General features: G+C 44.6%; 1 long non-coding RNA gene across 2 annotated transcripts; it reads left to right on the forward strand.

The window, feature by feature from the left end:
• Positions 1 to 1,258: 1,258 nt before the first annotated feature.
• LOC133801879 (uncharacterized) lies at positions 1,259 to 5,527 on the forward strand. Of its 2 annotated transcripts, XR_009877041.1 has the most exons (6): positions 1,264 to 1,576; positions 1,659 to 1,737; positions 3,288 to 3,353; positions 4,735 to 4,804; positions 4,976 to 5,107; positions 5,256 to 5,527. It is a non-coding gene; the product is annotated as an uncharacterized LOC133801879 (long non-coding RNA). The 2 variants fall into 2 exon arrangements; XR_009877040.1 differs by having other exon boundaries at positions 1,259 to 1,576; positions 4,735 to 5,107.
• Positions 5,528 to 18,900: the final 13,373 nt, after the last annotated feature.

Raw genomic sequence — 18,900 nt, forward strand, 5'->3', positions numbered from 1 at the left:
CTTCCTATTGCACTTGCATATTCCAATTGAGCCACCGCTCTTCCCTCATTCTTTTTAAACTTCATGTTTGAATTGAATGATGTATTTGCCTTTTTGATTTTGAGATGACTAAATTTATCAAGAACTTTCTCGACATAATGGGTTTGACTCAACACAAAACCTCCACTATTCCTTCTAACTTTGATATCTGGAATGGTATCCACCCCTCCAAGGTCTTTCATTTAAAGTTAGAAGATAAAAACCTCTTCGTTTCTATTATTCCGCTCATGTCATTACTCAAAATCAACATATCATCTACATTGTACGCCCTAAATATCCGTGCACTTCGGCGAGCTAAGAAAGGGCTTAACTCGGTCTGCCATGTGTCAGCCGACCACCCGGAGCTATTTGCTACCATCCCCTAATTTAACCAGCCCGAGCTGGTTAATCATTTAGCTACTCCTTGGGGCCATTGTGTCGACATGATGAGAACTACGAGCTATCACCACATTAAGCTCGTAGTGCATCAGAGGCCTGACACCCCCGAATCCTTGTAAAGTCAACCACGCAATATAAACGTGCATATCCAAGACATCACGTGTCTATTCTATTCCTGAATTCTCGGACACGAAGTATAAACATGCGTGTTCAGACATCCCACGCCTGATTTGGGCCATGCGACCCATTGTCCCTCCTTACCTATTGATTATGTAACGTCCTGCATTTTCGGGTACCTTTAAACGACTCGGGTCGGGATTTTTCCCCGGGTTAAGAATATTATTTTAAATAATATTATATTTTGTTTGTAAGTATTCCATGAGTTATTGCTAGCCAAAATATGAATTTTGTGATTTTAAAAGTCAAGATAAGACTTTCGGTCCTGGACCGACACAAAAATCCTGATCGGGTAAAAATCTCGGAAAATAAAATGAAAAATCATGGAAATTATATTTTGGGCATAAAATACATTCATAAAAGTTAAAGTTTGGTCAAAAATAATAAACCTAAAAGAAAATGGAAATTTTAGGGCATTTTGTGTTAAATGCCTAATTTTATCGAAATGGGGAATTTTATTCCATGAATGGACCTTAGGTTAAATTTTACTATGTGATTAATTAAATTAAATGTGAGAGACATTTAATTTAATTAATTAATGTTAAGTTTGGTGATTAAAACTTAATAAGAGTGAAAGAAAAAAGGTGTCAAAAGCCAATTTGGACTTTTCTTCTTATGAAACTTTTATTAACCTTTAATAATAAAAAAAAAAAATTAAAAAATAATGAAATGATCATATATGGAAAAGGGTGGCCGGCCATGTGGTGTTTTAGAGTGGTGTGAACCCAATTTTATAAAGTTTAACTCCCATTTTAATTAAGAAGTCAAGTGGGCAAGTGGGTAGAAAAGCACTAAAGTGTTTTGTGATATTTTGAAGAGTTGTGTGAGCCATTCTAACCCCCAAATCCGACCACTCTCCCTCTCTCATTCACTCTCATCTGATTTTTTAAGACCATTCAAAGTGTTCTCTCAATATTCAACCTCAAGAACACCAAGGAAAACTTGGAGGCTAAGTCTTGGTCTAGGAAGTATTTTCCCTAAGGTAAACCTTCACTAATCTAGGCTTTTGTAAAGTTTTAAGCTTAGAGTTTCAAATAGCTAATTAACTATGTTGTTGGGGGAAGTTGGTTAGGGTTTTTGAAAGGTTTTGGAGGAGCCAAAGCTAATAGGAAGGTCCAAACCTTAAGCAAGAACACCAAAGAGGTAAAAAGTTTACTTTTGATGATTTTGGTTGTAGGGTTTTTAGTTTTAAGCATTATTTTGTATATCTAATGCTTAAAGTTTCTTGTTGGTGATGTAATAAGGTTATGGTAGTTGTTTAATAATTTTTATGATGCATGTGTATTGATTTTTGAAAATGGGAACCAAAACCCCCAAGGGTTTTGTAGGATACCCTAAAACAAAACATGTTTTGAGCTGTGACTTCCAAGGGGTCAAGCAGCCACTGTATATTGGTTTTGTAAAATTTAATTGTACTGTGATGTTGTTGAGATTGAGTACATAAAATTGAGCTTTTGAAACACAAAAAAATGTTTAGAAATGAGTAAGTTATGCTATTTCAAAGTTGAGGTAAAAAAAACTGTTTTTTCGTATTCTTATTTTCGGAACCAAGTTTGGACAGCCACTGTATAGGGAAAATGAACCCAGTTTTTTCTAAAATTTTGTGGACATATTTCTGGAATAACCTATTATTCCACTGTAAAATTTGGTAAGAAAATATTGAACGGTTTGAAAGTTATTAACTGTCAAAGTTTGGAAAAAAATAAGGACTTGAAAATAAGGTCATTTTTACCTCATTGTTGGAAAATGATTTCACCAATCAAAAATGCTCATTTTGACCTAAGATTTTACAAAGGCCTAAATGGCATAACAAAAATGGAATTGGGAAATTTTGGTAACAATTGGGTAAGTAAATTTCAAGTTATGAACTAACGAAGTATGTAGTTAAAAATGTGAAAAATAGGTTTTTCACACTTAGTGTAAAAATGAGATTTTGGAACATAAGGTAAAAAGTAAAATTTTGCTTATTTCAAGATATAAAATGGTAAGTCTTGAAATCATATTTTCACTAAAATTTACCCTTTGAGTTTAAATGAATTATTTTTATTAAAGAGTTTTTATTCTTTCTAAAAATAAGAGATTTAATTTATTAATAGTTAATAAATTAAAAGAGGGTTTAAAACCCTATATTTTGAGAAAATAATTAAATAAATTATTTTCCTAGTAAGTAAAATTGATTAATTGCTTTTGGAAAATTAATTAGTCAAGATGAGAAATTTATAACGGTTTTCCTAATTAAGACAAATTAGGCAATTTTCTTAAAACAGTTTTTAGATATTAAAACCTTAAGAAAAATAAAAGGAAAATTTAAAGAGTTTATTTTCTTTAAAAATAATTAAGGAATTTATTTGTATTTTCTGGATATAATACCGGCTAAAATCTTACATATTTTAACCGACTAGTCGAAAGTGCGGGTTAATAGCGATACCTTGAAAGAATAAGATTTTTAGCGGATTGTGGGAAATACCATTGTGATACCCGAGCCTAGGTATCGAGACCTTAGGATAGGTCTCCCCGAGACTTAGGGTTTAGTCTCGAATATTTTGTATAACTTTCCTTAATAGGTTTAAAACCAAATAAGGATTGTAAATCCTTACAAATGACTTTTATTAAAATGACCAAACTGCCCAAAATAATAATAATGAATTATGAGTGCCATAATTAATCCGAGTATACTGTATGTATAACTACAGTATTGGCTAAGCGTAACTGGACTGAACGTTGGAGGGTGAAAACTTGCTGAGCGCTAAGGACTCCAAGTAAGTCAACTTATATTGTATGGCTGCAACATGAAATGATTATTGTCTTCTATGTTAGTATAGGGATACATGTGTAACGACCCAAATTCAGTGTTAAGGCTTAAGGGCCTGGAGTAGTGTGCCAGGAGGGCATAATGGAATTGTGTGTGTGTCTTTAATGAGTTCTATGCATGATTATGACTTATTGCACGTTATATAACTATTTGATTATTTTAGATGGATGACTATGTGAATTAGTATGCATGTAGACCTGATTGTCTTAGAATGAGCATGATTGTAATTTGGCCATTTTAGAGCACGACTGTGATAATTGTATTATGTGATCGTGCAATGTGAGTGTGATGTTATTATCAGGATGCACGCACCGAGACTGTCCTAGTGAGCCAATTAGTCTAAAGTCACAACGGGATGTTGTACCCGGCTCGGGAGGAGCCTAGGGGTACTTCGGGAATCTTATAAGTTGAGTTGAGAATGAGTGATTAGTTATTGGTATTTTGGTAACCATTTGTAACTGCTGTGAGTAACAAGTTTCAAGATAGAAAGTGGTAGAATTGAAATGATAGTGTAAAGACTTAAGTACCCTTGAAGGTTTAGCTTAGAAGGATTAGTAAGAAGGGGTAATTTGGTCTTTTGGCAAGGCAAATAGGCAAGTTTCAGCTGGGTATATGGGGTATACGGTTTGGAGTATTTGGGTTCACTTGTGGTTTTGATAAAATTAGAAGAGAAGGAAAAGAAGAGGAGAGAAAGGCTAGGGCAAGAAGAAGAAATAAGAAGAGGTGTTGAAGGGGGGCTGAAGTGGGAAGCTTAGGAGGAGATCAAGGAACTTTTAGGGTGGATTCTACTCTTGAGGTAAGGATCTTATGCTTATTTAAGTTTATTTTCTGTGTTGATTTGAGGAATGTAATGCTTGAGTTAGGATTTTCATGGGTTTTTGTTTGAGTTGCTGAATTTGAAGATCAAAGGTTTGGATCTTGGGTGTGTTGATGTTTTGACCTTGATCCTAGTGTTTGTAGGGTGTTAGATTGTTCATATGAGGTTTGGATTTGAGTTTTGGGGCTTAGGTATTGGTTTGGGGTGATTTGGAGAGGTTAAAGCTCGAGAAAATTGCAGGAAAAACCCAGAATTCTGGGTCTGCGAAGGTGTGCCGCGGCAGGGTTTTTGCGTGCCGCGGCGGGGAGCTTCTGACTGATGGGTGCCGCGGCACAAGGCAAATTTTCAGGATAGCTTTTTGGCAAATTTTAGGTCTTAGCTCCGGGGGTTCGGGGGATGCCTCCGGGGTGTTGTTTTAAGGTTTTAGAGGTCCCGGGAGTACGGAATTGGTCCCGGGAAGTGGTTTTGGCATGATTAGTATTTAAAGTGTTGATGTGTGTGTTGTGACTAGGATTTCGGAGAGGCTCGTGCTAAGGGGACCGTGCTCGTGACCGTGGTGCATCGGAAAGCACGGAATACAGGTAAGAAAACCGTAACACCCGGGAATAGGGCATAGGCCCACTGTATGATTGCAGGGCACGACCCTAGATTGTATTGCGTGCGAATGTGTAATCTTAGATAAATTGTTGTATGTTTGAATGGCTATTTCTGAATGTATTATATGTGTGATTGTATTGGAATGAACGGCTAAGGCCGAGAGCGGCGTAGGCCGGGTACGGCAGCGGGGCCGGAAGTAACGCTCAGCACATGGGATGCTATAGCCAGGGTGGGACCCAAGGGATACATGGGTTATCCTATGGTAATGACCGAGACCCCAAGCTTTGGTAAGGCCTCTGGGGCGGCATGGCCGTGCTTGTTTAATTGATGATTTCCTATTTATCAGTGAATTATGCCAATGATATTATTTGCATATGTTATGTGTTATTTGGGTTTTCTTGCTGGGCTTCGGCTCACGGGTGCTCCGTGTGGCAGGTAAAAGCAAGGAGTCAGTCAACCGACCATGAGTATGGAGAGCGTGGGGGCGGCGCGTACATGTTCGGCCTGCCCGACTGCTTTGGTTGGGAGTTTTTTTGTAAATGGCTGTATTAGCTCATTCTTTTGATAGTCAAACCTGTTGTAAATCTATTTTTGAGTTGTAAATGTTTTGTAAACCTTATTTTGGGATCCCAGATGTTTTATATCTAACGTTTTCAATAAGTTAAACATTTTAAAAGAATACAGCCTCAAACTCTGGTTTAATCACACTTTTGGTTTTAGAAACCACTTTGAGTCAATTAAATGCACAATTTCTGTTTTAAACTCACTTAGTAACGGCTCTAAGGTAGTAGGGCGTTACAACATGCATATACATAGGCTGTCATAGAAAGTTGCTTAGAGACGTTAGTCTAGTGAGTGCTGATTTAGAAAATATGAACGGTAGAAGTCCGTCATATCCTAGACGGTTGATCCCCGTCACACTGCTTGATTTTATTTATGTCCGGTTCATTACCGCGACGAGTGGCCATGAGATGAGGATAAGCTGGTTAAACCTAGAGGCGCCAAGATAAATGGGACCTAGGGGCCCTCATGCTTACTTAATCATTGGACGGTTAGAATCCGAGCAAGTGCTCTGATAAGTTATTCCCGGATAGCAGCCGTGAATATTGGCCATTCCGTGAGAGTGCCTAGAGATACTAGGGGTTGCCAAGTTTGAGTGAGGTTGAACACCCTAGGGGCAGCTGCTCACCAGCACCACTGATTAACATCGAAGTCTCCGTGAAACCGTGTAAATTGGATTACACTCTTGAATATGTAGCGATGCCCTAGGTAACACGATAGTTACCCTTGATGAGAATATTTATTGGCTAGATCTTAGTGTGGGGACTCAGTTCTCTTTTACAGATTAACAATTATGTTGGAGGGCGCGTTACGCATGAATTGTTGGAAATTGTCGAGCGTTGGTCTCGAATTATTTGGTGATATAATATATCTGCTTGCTCTGGGATTTTCTGAGTGCAGGGATATAATTGTTGATAAGATATAGTTGTGATATAATATATCTGCTTGCTCTGGGATTTTCTGAGTGTAGGGATATAATTTTTGATAAGATATAGTTGTGATATAATATATCTGCTTGCTCTGGGATTTTCTGAGTGCAGGGATATAATTGTTGGTAAGATATAGTTGTGATATAATATATCTGCTTGTTCTGGGATTTTCTGAGTGCAGGATTTTTATCTAGTTACGAATTAATTTATCATTGGTTATCAGGCATGACCATAAGTTTGCCAGGACGCTTTAGCATTCTTGAAATTGATTGTTTAGGGTCTGGATGGGTCAGGAACCCTAATTCTCTACATGCTTTGTTTGAAAGTTGATCTTACTAAGCGTTTTCGCTTACCTAGTTGTTTCATGTTGTAGGTAAGTGCAAGGGCAAGGCAGAGCAGTGAGCGCTGGAGTCTTCCTTGCAAATGTACATGTGGACCGACCTTTTGGGAAGCCTTTTTATTTTTGGAAATGTTGTGTAATTTTCCTAAACTAGGCTCACTCTAATCTTTATAAAACATGTTTGTAATTAAATGTTAAGTATGGCCATACGACTTTTTAAAAAGTTTTTTTTCTATGGGTTTTTGAGACATTTTGTTAAATGAAAACATTTATATTTCCGCATTATCGAGTCTTGAAAATCCGGGTCGTTACAGATTAGACCGCACTTCACTACAAGGTTTAGGAATGAATCAATAATGTCACATAAATGATTTGATGGACGAGGAGATCACGGGATGACCCCAGTACCTACCCAGATATCATCTTCCTACAAATACCATGACCCTGGGTAATGCAAAGGGGTTGGGATATTTTTTGTAAAGAAGCACTCTGTAAGAAATAGTCAAGAGATATCAATAATATCGACTGGTGGACTAGAGAGATTTTAACCTTCGAACCACCTAAAAAGAGGAGAGACCATCTTTCTATCGCTATTAGTTTCCCAAAATCTAGATTACAATTCTTTTCATATTACGGTTTACCAATTTGCACTGATCCATCCTACTTATTCGTATAATTACCTGTTGGCGAAAAACCGCGTCAACAGATTGGTGCTTTCATTGAGAGGATTCAGATTGGTGCTATCACAATAACTTAATCATAGTGGTTACTCGATCGAGGCATGGTAACGAGGCGAATCAACGTGATGGGCAGGATGCCCACCATGCCGCCATATCCATTGAACCAAACCCCGAGGTCCAGCAGCCGATGGGCCAGGATGACACCGGAAGTTCGGCGCCCCGACCGCCAAATCCGAACCCGGGTTACCTGACGGTGACAGAAATGGAGAACATACAGTTGAGGAGTCAGCTATCCAGAGCAAGTAAGCAAATCGAAGAAGTCTTGGTCCGACTACCCCCTCTTACAACCGACATTAACACCGAAAAGAGACAAAGTGGGACTTGCAAGTCCCGCAGGGATAGTCGGCCCAGACCCAGTCGATTGGTTAGAACCTCAACCTCGAGTTCTGCACCCATGTCACACCATAACCAGGAAGCTATGTTTGAGGAGTTTCCCAGGGCCAATCAGCAATTCAGCCGATCAGTCAGAACCTCAACCTCTAGTTCAGCTCCACCATCGAGCGCGCCCAGAAGGGCTCGTGGCAGCTCTCGGAGGAGGTCCGGGGAAAGCTTGCGCAGGCAACCTGCTCCGGCCAGCCCTCTCATGCCGTGATTAGACCGCCGGGCATAGGAAGCCGGAGACGGCAGGGTAGAACGACCGCGAGCTAGTTTAATCCGGCCGGACGGGACGAGGATCGCTTCACCAATTAGGCATCCCCCTTCACCGATAAGATACCCATCTCCCCCTCGTCTTGCTCGAGATATTCCGATGCATGGGAGCAGCAAAAGGGATCCTCCTCCCATCGGTCCTTCCCATCGCCCACGAGCGCGCGGGGAGAACCCGGATCCTCACCCCCTGCAGCAGGCTCCAAGCTTTTCCAACGGGAGCTACTGGACCGAGAGCCACCGAAGTGGCAGATCCGGTGGAGACCTGCGTAATCGCTTAAGTTCGGCGCAAAGCCCTCGGGCCGACCTTCGAGATCGTCTCAACTCGCAGAGAGGGGATCCGGCCAGAAATGAAAGTCACGCTCACCGAGAGGATGGTCTTTCCGAAGTATGTGACAGTGGGAATGTCCCACCTAACCAAGCTCAAGCTTGGAAGGACAATAACCCACCTAACGCGTACAATGGAAGTGGAGCTGTCGAACAGCCCCAGAACAACCAAGGGATTAAGGACCAGACCCTAGAACGACTAGCTCAGATGGAGGAGCTAATGAAGAAACTCTTGTCAGAAAAGGAGAAGGACGAGTATGACTCGGGGGACAAACTCGAGCTTTTTGCCTCCAACATAGCAGCCACAACGTACCTGCCAGGTTTCCGGATGCCCCACCTGTCTAAATTCGATGGAGACGGAGACCCATTGGATCATTTGGGTATGTTTAATACCCTGATGATGGCCCATAATATCGGCCCCGAGCTGAGGTGCTTAATATTCCCTTCCACCTTGATCGGGCCAGCTAGGCAGTGGTTCAAGCAGAGTAAAAAGCATTCCATCAGCTCGTGGAAGAATTTTTCTGCCGATTTCAAGAGGGCATTTCGAGCTTCTCAAGCTGCCCGTGTCAAAGCTGACACCCTGGTGAACGTGAAGCAACAGCCCGGGGAACTTTTAAAAGCTTACCTAAGCAGGTTCGCAAACATCGCGACTCGAGCCAGGGACGCGGACGATAGTTCCAAGCTTATGGCCTTGAGGACCGGAATCCTTGTTGGAGGCGGGCTATAGAAAGAGATCCAGAGAATAGGTGTCAGCATCATGGATGAATTCCTGAATAAGGCCCAGGAATGGATAAACCTAGAAGAGGCGCGAGCATCGGTCGCAGGAACTAGTCGAACCCTTGATCAGCCCGTTGGAGCAGAAGCAGATGTCATGAAAACGACTCAAACCGTTGCCCAGAATAACCAAGGGGGTGGGGGCAAGAGAAAGGGGAGCGACGAGGGCGGCCAACACGGTCTGAAGAAGAACAAGCTCGCAGAAAAATTTAAGCCAGTCTACGCGGGTTATACCGAGCTCACAAATACTAGGGAGCACATTTTCCTAGCAAACTCTGCCCGCCTCCCCTGGAAGAATCCGAAGCCTTTAAAACACCAGAAGGCTAAAAGGGACCCTTCCAAGTTTTGTCGATTCCACAGTGACATTGGCCACAACACTGACGATTGTAGGCATTTGAAAGATGAGATCGAGATACTCATCAGAGCCGGACCTTTGGCTCAGTACGCGCGGAATCGGGTTCCTACTGGTTAACCAGCCCTGGAAGCTACGGTAAACCAGCCCGGGCCCCGGATAAATCAGGATACCCCTCCTCCTATAATAGGAGGAGAGATATCCGCAATCTTCGGAGGCCCCCATCTGGCTGGCACGAGCAGAGGTGCCCAGAAGAGATATGTGAATGAGTTGAAGGCTCATAAAGGAGTGGAATTCGTCCCGGAGCAGCATCTACCCAAACAACAGCGATTGGAGAGGCAACGAATCATTTTTACCGAGGAGGACGCTGGTCACGTCCAGTTCCCCCATAACGATCCTCTAGTCATAACTGCCCAGCTCGCCAACCGAAGGGTTAGGAGGATACTAGTCGATTATGGGAGTTCGGTGAACCTGCTGTTCCGATCTACGCTAGAGAAAATGGGATTGTCCGTAACCGAGTTGAAGGCCACCTCCATGATGCTGAATGGATTTTCCAGAGAAAGGTCGGCAACAATAGGAATAATCGAGCTAGTAATAACCTTGGGAGAAGGACCCTGAACTGTCTCAAAGCTCCTCGAGTTCGTGGTTATCGATTGTCCCACCGCGTACAATGCTATTCTGGGCTGGCCTACGTTGATGGCATTTGAGGCTATAACTTCTATCTGCCATCTCGCAGTCAAATTCCCCTCCTCTACGGGGATATGTACGGTCCGAGGTGATCAGCTCGCTGCCAGGGAATGCTATAGCATTTCCATGAAGGGAAAATCACAACCCAGGCAGCAGGCGATGACCATTCAGGGCGGAAGTGAGGAATCTCAGGAAGTAGGATCTATTCCTGAGAAAGAAAAACCTCAGGAAGCCAATGTGGAAGGTATCACCTTGAATGATGATATCGACCCCAGGATAGGAGAAGATAGATCAGAGCTCCAGGCCATCGAATAACTCGAAGAGGTGAACATCGATCCGAGAGACCCTTCGAAGGTGGTGAAGCTCGGGAAAAACCTGTGTAATAAGAGAAAGGCGGAGCTACTAAGATTTCTGCAAGAGAATCTAGATGTGTTCGCTTGGTCTCATGAAGACATGATAGGGATCAGCCCAAGTGTCATTATGCACACCCTTAACTTGGACAAAAACGTGCCTGCGAAGTCCCAGAAACAAAGGCGTCTGGGCACGACCCGAGCTGAGGCCTTAGAAGAGGAGGTAGCTCAACTCTTAAGGTGCGGTTTTATTCGTGAGGCAAAATATCCGATCTGGGTCGCCAATCCTGTTTTGGTCCCGAAGCCCAACGAGAAGTGGCGGACCTGCATTGACTTTTCTAATCTAAATAAAGCCTGCCCCAAAGATTGCTTCCCCTTGCCGAGAATTGACCAATTGGTGGATGCCACTGCAGGGCACGAGCTCATGTCCTTTATGGATGCATACTCGAGCTATAACCAGATCGCCATGAATCTTGCGGACTAGGAGCACACTAGCTTCATGACTCCAACTAACGTTTATTGTTACAAGGTCATGCCCTTCGGGCTGAAGAATGCAGGAGCTACATATTAGAGATTGGTCAACAGGATGTTTGCTAATCAGATCGGGAAAAACATGGAAGTGTATGTTGACGACATGTTGGTCAAGTTGAAAACTGCCGATAACCATGTCCCCGATCTGAAGGAATGTTTTAAGATTTTAAGACAGTATGGTATGAGGCTGAATCCCCAAAAGTGTACCTTCGGGGTCACGTTAGGAAAATTTCTAGGTTTCATAGTCAACACCAGAGGAATAGAGGCGAACCCCGATAAAATCAGGTCGCTACTTGAAATGCCATCACCCCGGTCGCGAAAAGACGTCCAAATTCTAACAGGAAGGGTGGCAGCCCTTAGTCGATTCATTTCCAAATCAACCGACAAGTGTTTGCCATTCTATAACCTGCTCCGGGGAAATAAAAAATTCGAGTGGACCGATGAGTGTGAGCGTGCTTTCCTCGGCCTTTAAAAGCACATTTAGCTGAGCCACTCGTGTTATCTAAGCCAATGATAGGAGAGCCTCTTTTTCTTTACCTAGCTGTGATGGAAGAGGCAGCTAGCGCTGTGCTGGTTCGTGAAGAAGACCGATCTCAGAACCCGGTCTACTACATTAGCAAGAGGCTCCTCGGAGATGAATCTAGATATCCAATGATGAAAAAGATGGCGCTCTGCCTTATCATGGCCTCCAGAAAGCTCAGGCCGTATTTCCAGTCCCATTCAATCCACGTCATAACCGATCAACCTTTAAGGCAGGTTTTGCAGAAACCTGAGGCATCGGGACGTCTTTTGAAGTGGGCTATTGAGCTCAGCCAATTCGAGAAACTATACGTGCCACGAACTACGATCAAAAGCCAAGCTTTGGCTGATTTTGTGGCAGAGTGCACGAGATTCCAAGAGGAACTAGTGGAAGAATCGGTACGTGCCTTGTGGAAAATCTTTGTGGACGATTCATCTAATGAGAACGGGTCCGGAGCTGGAGTCATTTTGATATCCCCAGAGGGACATCGTTTCCACTCCGTATTACAGTTCGGATTCGAAGCGTCCAACAACGAGGCTGAGTACGAAGCTTTATTGGCTGGGCTAAAGGTGGCCCGAGAGCTGAAGGCTAGCTCAATCCAGTGTTATAGTGATTCACAGCTCATGGTAAACCAGGTATCAGGAGAATACCAAGCGTGGGGAACCAAGATGGCGGCCTACCTGGCCAAGGTAAAGAAGGAGCTGTCCGCATTTGAGTAAAACCTAGTTGAACAGATACCTCGGGAGCAGAACGCCAATGCTGACGCCTTAGCGAAGCTCGCCACCTCCGGGGAGGCCAAAACCTTGGGCCTGGTACCGGTGGAATTCTTGGAAAGGCCAAGCATAGAGGAAATCGTGGGAGAGGTCGAGATGATTGACACCAGGCCGACCTGGATGACTCCCATAGTCGAGTACCTCACCACAGGAAAGTTACCTGAAGAGAGAAACGACGAGAGGAGGATACTTTACCAAGCTCCAAGGTATACAATGGTAGACGAGACGTTGTACCAGCGTGGCCATTCTTTACCTCTTCTGCAGTGTGTTCTGCCAGGCGAAGCCAAAACTATTTTGTAGGAGGTGCATGAGGGATTTTGTGGGGATCACGCTGGGGGGCAAACCCTGGCCTTGAAGATAATGAGGCAAGGATATTATTGGCCTACTCTATCAAAAGATTCGATTTCTTACGTCCAAAAGTGCGACAAGTGCCAGCGGTTCGCCACGATTGCCCGAGCTCCGCCCGTCGAGCTGAAGATGATCTCGTCCCCGTGGCCGTTTGCGGTCTGGGGAATTGACTTAGTTGGTGCCCTGCCCACGGGAAAAGGAGGAGTTCGCTATGCAGTGGTGGCTATTGACTACTTCACCAAATGGGTAGAAGTGGAGCCCCTGGCGACGATTACATCAAAGAGGGTCCTTGACTTTGTGGTTAAGAATATTGTTTGCCGATTCAGGCTTCCAAAGGAGATCGTGTCGGATAATGGAACCCAGTTCGATAGCAACCTCTTCACCGAATTCTGCGAAAGGCACGGCATAGTTAAAAGTTTTTCATCCGTGGCCTACCCCCAGGCTAATGGGCAGGTCGAGGCTGTGAACAAGACACTAAAAGTGAGCCTTAAGAAGAGGTTGGATGAAGCCAAGGGAGTTTGGCCTGAAAAACTCCCCCAGGTACTGTGGGCATACCGGACCTCGCACCAAACTTTGACGAGGCATACTCCTTTCTCCCTGAATTTCGAAAGCGAGGCCGTCCTCCCTATCGAAACAAAAATAGCCTCGCATAGAGTCCGGGCATTTGACCAAGACCAGAACGACAAATTGCTCAGCGCGTCCCTCGACCTAATTGACGAAAAACGAGAAGATTCGCAGCTCCAGCTCGCACATTATTAACAAAAGATCACTCGTTATTTCAACATAAGGGTCAAGAGACACATCTTTAACTTAGGCGACCTGGTGCTCCGAAGGCTCTTTTTAGCCGGTAAGGATCCCAAGGTCGGAGTTTTGGGACCAAGCTGGGAAGGACCATATCAAATAATAGAGGTTGTGAAGGAAGGAACCTTTAAGCTCGCTCGGTTTAATGGGGAAACAGTCCCATGGACATGGAACGCTGTGCACCTAAAGAAATATTACCAATAGTCGTGCTTTTGTAAGGCTTAATTATAAAAGCCACCCTGTTTTATTAAAAAATAAGGATTATATTTTTTATATCGTATGTTTCCATGTGCGTATAGGCTTAAAAGAGTGTGTTCAAAGTAACCAAGAAAGACCTCCTTCTGCTTACTTGGGGGGCATATATCCTGGATACAACCAGGTCTTAAAACTTAGAAGTTAATTAAATTGATTAATCGATGTTTTTTTCTAAAAGGCACGAGGTATCAATAAAAATTAATGCGAACTAAGTTTTTAAATTAAATATCCTGGATACAACCAGGTCCTAAAACTTAGAAGTTAATTAAATTGATTAATCGGTGGATTTTCTAAAAGGCACGAGGTATCAATAAAAATTAACGTGAACTAAGTTTTTAAATTAAATATCCTGGATACAACCAGGTCCTAAAACTTAGAAGTTAATTAAATTGATTAATCAGTGTTTTTTTTTTCTAAAAGGCACGAGGTATCAATAAAAATTAACGCGAACTAAGTTTTTAAATTAAATATCCTAGATACAACCAGGTCCTAAAACTTAGAAGTTAATTAAATTGATTAATCGATGTTTTTTTCTAAAAGGCACGAGGTATCAATAAAAATTAACGCGAACTAAGTTTTTAAATTGAATGTCCTGGATACGACCAGGTCTTAAAGCTTAGAAGTTGGTTAAAATTGACTAGCAGTGCTTTGCAGTTTCAAAGAAAGTCGATAAGCTAACACGAACTAAGTTTTCACCAAACACATCATATTTAAAAGAAAAATAAGTGATGAAATAACCAAAATCATAAAATTGTCTCGAGGAGAAAAACCTCGTAATAAATAATTACAGAAGATAAAAACAGAAAAGAAAAATCCTAGGCCCCCCCAGGTCGCTCCGAAGACGTCGCCTCCTCAGCATCCTGCTCGCCGGCAACATAGGTCTCCCCAGTCTCAGTCACCGTTGGCAACTCCGATTGTAGCCGAGCCTTGAACTTCTCTAGGTAGTGTCCCCATGCCTCGGGGGCCATGAAGGAGAAGTTTCCGTCCTGGTTGAAGGCCTAGCAGTGGTACAACATACTCTCCATGGAGAATGCTGATGCCTCCTTCTCCTCCTGGACGGTTGCCTCGGCTTCCAACAGCTTTGCCTTGGCCCCCTCAAACTCGACCTAGAGAGCTGCCGAAGTAGCTCTCGCCTCCTGCTTGCCTGCCTGAGCTGCGGCGAGGGCAGCTTTCGCTTCCTTCTCAGCTGCTTGGGCAGTAGTGAGGGCAGACTTCGCTTCCCGCTCACTTACTTGGGCCACCGCCAAGGCAGCCATAGCAGTCTGCTTGTTCTGCTCCGATGCGGCGAGAGCAGCTTGGGTCGTTGTCAGCTCGGCCTTAATCTCCTCATTCCTGGACCTAGCCCGGGAGATGCTGCGGTGGAGAGCCAAGACCGCCTACAAAAAGCAAAGGAACAGTTAGACGCATTCCCGAAAAGTAAGATGTAAAAAGTGGTCGGTATAAATACTTACTTTGAGGTTCATCCTGAGAGAAGATTCCATCACGTTCTCAGGGCTCCTCTCCTCGATTGCCCTCAGATCAATGGGCTTGGCTTTGTAGAAGTGCTCCACCGTCTCATAGACGGTCCCCCGGAAAGTGTCTGGAATCAACTCCAGATCCTGAGAGTTGACGAGGATGCGAACTGTGGCAGCAGGCACCACCGGAGCTTGGGGAGCAACCGGTGCTACAGGTTCCTAAGCAGGAGGAGGAAGGAGGGGGAGGAGGGCGAGGAAATGTCGCGGTAGCTTAGGCAGCAGGAGTAGCTCCTAGGCCTGAGCTTTTCCCCTTGGCCAGGGATTGAGAGGTGGTTGCAGCCAGGGGCGGCGTTTTCTTAGAGGAAGGCCGAAGCCTCTTGACGAGGGGACCCTCAAGTGCCTTCCCTCTTGGGAACATCGAGCAGATATTAGGTCCTCCCCTCTCTGCCATCTCCTCGCCTGAAAAGAAAAATGAAAAAATCACGTTAGGGATACATGCACATTCTTCAAAAGAAAATTATTAACAGTAGCACAGTAAGGAAATTTTTTTCCTACCCTCCGAGCTAGAGGAAGAGTCTACTTCCACGACCTCCAGCCTCGGAGCTGCTATAGGGGAAGGAGAATCTAAAACAAGCACTTCTTGGATTGTGGGAGGTGCCGGCTTAGGCTCTACCTCGGGGCTAGATTCCTCCACATATTGCCTAAGTCCGGGGGCAATTGTACCCTCTAGGAGGGAGGGCCATGACCTAAGGTTGGTCCCGTACTCCTCAAAGAAGGACGACATAAAGGACAACGTATTGTGTACTACTACGATACCCCTAGCACGGCCCGCGTTATTACGCAGTACTAATTGGTCTACGCATTGGAGCAGGGTGACATTGAGGTATGGGTCAGTTCGGTGGTGGTGCATGAGTTGGGATGGGTTAAACCTAACTAACCTAAGGCCCATAGCTGCCCTATCTAGGTCCCAAAAGAGATAGGGGTTACCTTGGCTGAAGGGGCCGACTGCTGCCCCTGATTGAGCTCGGTCCAAATCGGGATTCCGTGCAGCCTCCGGAACTCTCCTCTTCTGCACAAGGGGCACCTCAGGCTCATCTTCCTGCTCATCGCCGTCGCCAGCCACGACCTCGACCTCAGGAATGGTCTCCATCACGCGGGCTGCTGGTTGATTGGCCCACGTCCTCCTTAAGGCCAGAGTCTAGCCTGCAGAAATCAGCTTACACGCCAGCATTGTCTCGTCAGTCACGAGCTGGCGGTAGTCCTTGTCACTCGGCGGCAGCCCCGCCAAGGTGTCATATTGACCCTCGAGGGTCACTGATTTGGCCGTCCTCGCAAAGATGGCTGCACGACGTTGTTCCAGTTAGTATACATAAGAAGAAAAGGAAAGAAAAAAGTTTTTAACCACGAGCTGAGAATGAAAAGCTTACGAGGACGGTTGAAGTAGTGGTACTCGCAGTTGCGGAACCCCGTCGACATAAAGAACCGGTCCTTGAAGTTGTTGGGGTGGCTGGGAAGCTCGATGACTGCGGGAGAGTTTGGGAAACAGGTCAAGTAGTAGAACCCGTCGCCTCGTCCCCGTTGATCCGGGCTGGCTTTGAGGCAGAAGAAGTAAAGGATGTCCGCTGGAGTAGGGACCTCCCACTCCTGCTTCAGGAAGAGGTACCTCAGCCCCGCCAGCAGATGGTAGGAGTTCGGGGGCAGTTGGAAGGGGGCCAGCTTCACGTAGTTCAGGAAATCCGCGAAGTACTGGTCCATAGGTAGGAAGGCCCCAGCCTTGAGATGTTCGTTGGTCCAGGCCGCGAACTCCTCATCAAGAGGCGCGCAACTCCTCTCTCCCTCGAGGGGAGGACGGGCTACAAGAGCGCCTGTCCCAACTTTGATGTTGTGGGACAACAGAATCTTGTTGACCCTCATCTGGGTCGTGATCTTCGAGACTATCCTCTTTGCCTCGAAGAAAGCGTCTGGTCCCACCTCGACATCCTCCTCCACTATGGGACCGAATTGGGGGATGGGAGACTCCACTTCAATCTCTTTCGCCTTGCGGGACTGCTGGGACGACGAGCCAGCCATGCTTTTCTTGGGCGCGTTCTTTTTGGGTCCCATCTAGTCGCCTAATGAACAAGAACGAGGAAAAGCTTAAATAGGCGACCTAAAAATATAAGAGGGGAAACAGCGCGAGAAGAAATGGTTTTCATACACGGGCTAAGGTAATCTCAGCCCGTGGTCTGTGAAGCCACACGTTGCCTTAGTCACGGCCCATGTTTCCAACGGATCCCTGATCTCCAGGGATCTTTGTGTCAGGAAGGGCAGATTATTGCTTGCCTTGGAAGGGAAGTTTTGAGAGCAAAACCACCTAGGAAGCGTGATCCCTAAGCTACCCGGTTTTGCACCCTAAAAACCTCTCACCTTCCATACTCCAAATAGGCATTTCAAAATTTACCCAGAAATTAACCCAGAAATTGCCCAGAAATCCCCTAGTTATGAACATCACATTCCTAGACATGTTTCTAAGTGTAATCAATATGCCTAGAATTAGAACCTACGCACCAATAGGCCAGCCAAAAACAACCTATTGTTTACGGCTAAGGAATAAATTTTCCTATCAAAGAAACATGCAAACGGACAGGAAACTTATAGTGTATTTTTCCGGATGAAGGTTGTAGAAAACGTAAGGGTAGGAGTCCTGGTTGAATCCTTAAAGCTGGACAATTGAGAGAATCTTGTGGCGAGAGCGTGGGGATCTCTGGGATTATAACCAGAAGAAGAACTTTTGAAGCTAAAAAAGAGAAAATGAGGAAAAAATTTCAAACGAAGAGTGACTAGTACTGAAGATTGCCCTCCTTATATATACGTAAGAGGCATGAGGAAACAAGGACCGTCCGATCAAATTAGTGCGAGATACGAGGGTCATAACTCGGGAGGCGAAACGACAGCAGAAAGGTGGCTAGGCCATTTAATGCAATTCTCGGAATTCGAACAGTCGCCAACCACGGCGTTCCACATGTCCGGTACCAATATAGTGGTCAGGATATGAAGAGTCGAAAGGGAAGTTTAAAAGCCCCCGCTGTGAAGATCAAAGGTGACGTCATAAGTCACGAGCAGGGGCTTGGGGGGCAAACGTACGCCCTAAATATCCGTGCACTTCGACGAGCTAAGAAAGGGCTTAACTCGGTCTGCCACGTGTCAGCCGACCACCCAGAGCTATTTACTACCATCCCCTAATTTAACCAACCCGAGCTGGTTAATCATTTAGCTACTCCTTGGGGCCATCGTGGCGACATGATGAGAACTACGAGCTATCACCACATTAAGCTCATAGTGCATCAGAGGCCTGACACCCCCGAATCATTGTAAAGTCAACCACACAATATAAACGTGCATATCCAAGACGTCACGTGTCTATTCTATTCCTGAATTCTCAGACACGCAGTATAAACGTGCGTGTTCATACATCCCACGCCTGATTTGGGCCATGCGGCCCATTGTCCCTCCTTACCTATTGATTAGACCGCACTTCACTGCAAGGTTTAGGAATTAATCAATAATGTCACATAAATGATTTGATGGACGAGGAGATCACGGGATGACCCCGGTACCTACCCAGATATCATCTTCCTATAAATACCATGACCCTGGGTAATGCAAGGGGTTGAGATATTTTTTGTAAAGAAGCACTCTGTAAGAAATAGTCAA

The sequence above is a fragment of the Humulus lupulus genome, chromosome 9 (assembly GCF_963169125.1).
Source record: "Humulus lupulus chromosome 9, drHumLupu1.1, whole genome shotgun sequence".
In the NCBI taxonomy this organism is placed as follows: domain Eukaryota; kingdom Viridiplantae; phylum Streptophyta; class Magnoliopsida; order Rosales; family Cannabaceae; genus Humulus; species Humulus lupulus.